The sequence below is a fragment of the Gracilinanus agilis genome, chromosome 3 (assembly GCF_016433145.1).
Source record: "Gracilinanus agilis isolate LMUSP501 chromosome 3, AgileGrace, whole genome shotgun sequence".
Classification (NCBI taxonomy): Eukaryota; Metazoa; Chordata; class Mammalia; order Didelphimorphia; family Didelphidae; genus Gracilinanus; species Gracilinanus agilis.
The window spans coordinates 204,941,989-204,946,852 of record NC_058132.1 but is presented as its reverse complement, the minus strand read 5'-3'; positions in this window follow the sequence as shown (position 1 = coordinate 204,946,852).

The following is a 4,864-nucleotide window of genomic DNA, read 5'->3' as shown; positions in this document are numbered from 1 at the left end:
TAAAGGTTAAAAAAAGAAATGGGAAAAGGAGCACAAAATCTCACTGAAGCAAATAATTTCTTAAAAATTAGAATTAGATAAGTGGAAGTTAATACCTCCATGAAATATCAAGAAACAATAAAATAAAGTCAAGAGAATGGAAAAATAGAATAAAATGTAAACTATCTGATCAGAAAAATAACTGACTTGGAATATGGGTCAAGGAGAAACCATTTAAGAATTATTGAACTACCTGAAAGTCACAATCAAAGAAAAAAACCTAGACAGCATATTTCAAGAAATTATCAATGAAAACTGCTCCAATATCTTAAATCCAGAGGATAAAATAGAAGTTGAAAGAAGCTACCAATGGCCTCCTGAAAGAGATGCCAAAATGAAAACTCCCAAGAATATCATAAGCAAACTCCAGAGCTCTAAAGTCAGAGAGAAAATATTACAAGAATCCAAAAAGAAGCAATTAAAATATCATGGAGTCACAGTCAGGATCACACAAGATTTAGTGGCTTCCACATTAAAGGAGTTGAGAGCTTGGAATATGATATTCCCTTCAAAAGAGCTAGGATTACAACCAAGAATCATCCACTCCAAAACTAAGTGTAACTCTTAAGGAGAAAAGATGAAAATTTAATGAAATATAGAAGACTTTTGAACATTCCTTATGAAAAGACAAGAGCTAAAGAGAAAATTCAGCTTTCAAACACAAGACTCAAGAGAAACAAAAAGGATAAGCACAATGGAAATGATGAAGAGGTTGGAAGAAAAAAAATCTAGGAGGGGAAGTTAAAAGAGCTGGAGGAAAAAGAATTTTATTCATAAAAGAGAAAAGAAAGTTATAGGACTATTGAATAATGTTGTTTAAGGGCTTGATAATTCTGTGACAAACATTCTCCTTTCTTCCAATGAACAAATTATATTATGAAAAATTAGCATGAAGTTCAAGAATGTTCTGACAGTGAGGAAGCAATCATTAAGCAATCAAGAGGCAAGTTATGTATTTTTTTCCTGAATACTTTTAAAAAATCATATCTTAGTATTCTGGGATGGTTTGGGATTTGGGAGGTTTGGAGAGGGCAGTAAAAGGAGAGACTGGATCTATTATTTCATTGACATAGAGAACTCCCTGTAGAGGAAGGCTCCTCTCCAAGTACAGGTCATCACCTCCTCTCCAATTTTGATCTTAGAAAGTTGCCTGGATGCCAGGGGCTCCTCACATTGTCTAACTATAAGTGAGCTTGCACAAGTTATCAAAAATGTCTTTTTGTTTCAATTTCCCTATCTGAAAATGTGGGCCAATTCTTACCAGCAGAGTAGAGACCGTGCGCTTTCCTTGTGAGAATAAAGAAGGAACAGCCAGGCTGAACCCATTCAGAGACAAACTTTTCTGACTTTTTGGCAGCTTGGTTAGTTGTCTCAAAGGAGTTCTGTGTCAGTTCCATGTGTTTTCTGAACCCTCTCTAGCACTCACAGACAATGTGTCAAGTGCTTGACCCTTGGCAGCATGATCTGCCTCTAAACAATGCTGGAAGAGAAGGGAAAAGGGCAGGCCGTCAATGCCAAAGCAGACCCAACCCAGCATTGGGAGTGGGGAGAAGTGAGCCTTCTTTTAATATATATCTTTTTAAAAGCATTTTATTTTCCCACTTACATGTAATAAATTTCAATATAATTTTCCCAAATTATAAGATCCAACTTGTGTCCCCCTCTTATATATTTCTTTCAACAAAAAAAAAGCTTTAAGAAATAAGACTTATGGGGGCAGCTGGGTAGCTCAGTGGATTGAGAGCCAGGCCTAGAGATGGGAGGTCCTAGGTTCAAATCTGACCTCAGACACTTCCCAGCTGTGTGACCCTGGGCAAGTCACTTGACCCCCGTTGCCTACCCTTACCACTCTTCCACCAAGGAACTAATACACAGAAGTTAAGGGTTTAAAATATATATATATATATATATATATATATATATATATATAAACAAAAACAAAAAAAGAAATAAGACTTAAAATCCATGAGTCCTTTGCCCCATGCCACTCCCATTCCAGTACCAAAAGACTGGCTGGTCTAGCACCTCTCAATTCTCATTTCCTACAGTGAGGAATTTCCTGCCACCTGCAGGCCAGCCAGGCCCATAGGAGTCTTCAATGGTCCTCAGGAATGGTCTTGCCATGTGAAGAGAAGCACAAAAGGCAGGCAGTGTGTCAGCCCAGCATGGAATCTACTCCTTGAAGACATTTATCTCATCCTGCCCCAACTGTAGTATCTCCTTTGCCTTCCTCTTAGAAAAAGTCTTATCTTTTGGTGATTATTTATCTCTTCCTTTGCAAAGAAATATTCTGGGGAATCTGCAAAGTTGTATCATATTGAATATTCCTCAGAAAGGATCACAGATTTATGTTCAAGGACAGGGAAGGGAGAAAATGAAACTTAAGACAGCCCTCCTGGAAATTGGGCTCCTCCTGGTCTATGGGACTCAACTGGAGATGTCCCTGGGTAGTCTGGGGTTAGACTGTGTATTGGACCACACATTCCAGACTATGAGAAAGGAAAATTTTATTTGACCTACTTGTTTTGGCTTTAGTGGGACTGACATGCTAAAAAAGAAATTGTAAAGAAATAAATTTACAAATTTTAAGTCACAAAAAAGATGACTTTATTTAGTATTACTTAAGTTGAGAATTTTTAAAAAAACATTAAAAAATAAAATGAATGGGCCTTGGAAACTGATTCAATGTAGTCACTGATGGAATGTCATATGACTTGAGGCCTGGGAAATGGGTGTATGGTGGTACCATCTACATGGATGAGAAAGCTAAAGGAAATGATGAGTTCATTTTTTAATCTGCTGTGTTGTTGGTAGGACACGCAGGCGAAGACATCCAGTGAGAAGCTGATAATTCAGAGCAGGAGATCAGGAAAGAACAAGGCTAGAAATAAAGATTTTGGAATCATCTGTGTAGAAATAAAAACTGATTCTATGGAAAGGGTTATGCTTCCTAAGGTTGAGGGCTCAGTGAGAGAACAAGAGGACAGAGCTTTGGAGGCTGCCTACATTTATGTGGCAGGAAGAAGAAGAAGATAAAAAAAGTGATTTGGGAGGCTAAAAGATTACTAGAAGAGTGTGATGTTTCAATAGTTGAAGGATTAGATTCTACAGAAGGAGGAGGTGAATAATAACAATGTCAAATGATTCAGAAAGGTCAAGAGATGTGAAGATGGAGAAGAGCTGACCGGGCTTGCCAAACAGGAGGCCACTGCGGATTTTGGTGTAGTGGGAGTGGAAGCCAGATTACAGAGGACTTAAGGAGTCAGACAGTCCATGAATACCAGGCATTATACTAAGAACTGAAGATGAAAAGAGAAACAAAAATACGGTCCCTTCCTTGGGGAATTTTTGTTGTAATGGCAGAAATACTATATGAACAACTATATGGTACAAGATACAACTATATATATATTTATACATGCAAACATATAGACACACTATAGATATATACTTTTATATATGTTAGATGGAAGGTAATCTTGAAGGGAAGATACTAACAACTAGCAGGGTAGGGATGGGCCAATGTAGGAGTAGGAAGGAGTAAAATCTAAAGAGAACTAGAAAGGTAGCCAGGTGCCAGGTTGTGAAGGGCTTTAAATGTGAACCAGAGAACTTTAAAGTTGATCCTGGAGGTAATAGGGAACCACTGGAATTTATTGAGCAAGGGGCAAGATCTAATCAGACCTGCACTTTAAGGAGATGACTTTGTAGGCTGAGTAGAGGGACTGTGGTGTGGAGAGATAATAAGGTTGGGAGATGAAGCAAGAGGCTCCTAAAATAAGTAGTCTAAGAGATTCTGATGGCCTGTAGCAGGGTGTTGACTGTGTGAGTTGAGAGAAAGGGACATATGCAAAAGATGTTGTGAAAGCAGAAATGACAAGATTTGACCATCAGTTTGAATTTGGGGGCAGAGTTTGAATGAAGAACTTAGGATGGCACCAAGGTTGTGAACCTGGGTAACTGGGAGAATGATGGGGCCCCTGGCAGTAACAGGAGAGCTGGAGGGTTTAGAGGCAAAAATAAAGAGTTCTGTTTTAGAGGTAGTAAGTTCAGGATTCCTATGGGAGATTTTGTTCAAGATATCCAAAAAGCAGTTGGTGATGTGGGACTGGCTCTGGAGAAAGACGAATTCCCAGAGATCTAGATCTGGGAATCGTATGAATAGAGCTGAAAATTAAACCCATGGGAAATGAGGAGCTTACCAAGTGAGATATTATTTAGAGAGAAGAGGGCCCAGGATGGAGCTGACACTCACAATTAGTGGATGTGACATGGATAAAGATCCAGTAAAGGAGTCTAAGAAGTGTCAGAAAGTAAGAAGAGAATCAAGAGAGAGAAATGCTATGAAAACCTGGAGAGGGGAACAGCTAGATAACTCAGGGAACTGAGAGCCAGGCCCAGAGACAGAGACCTCCTGGAGACCTCATTTCAGGTTTACATTTTTTAATGTATAAAATAATATAGAGAATTATAAAGGAAACTACTTAAAGTTCACAATCCCAAAGTTAAGAACTCTGCTTTAGGGGGATCCCTCTAGGAGAGTATAGGATGATATCAGGGCACAATTAGAACCCAGTTTGGCTGACATGTAGAATGTGTGCAGAGTGATTATCATGAAATAAATCTGAAAAGACTGGCTGGAGACAAATTTTAGAGAGCCTTGAATTCCAGGATAAGAGATTTTTATTTTAATCACTAGGTTATTGGGAACCACAGATAATTGTGGAGGAAGAAAATACATTGATGTAGCTACGCATTAGAAGTATTACTTGGGACAACCAGGTGGCTGAGTGGATTGAGAACTAGGTCTAGAGATGGGAGTTCC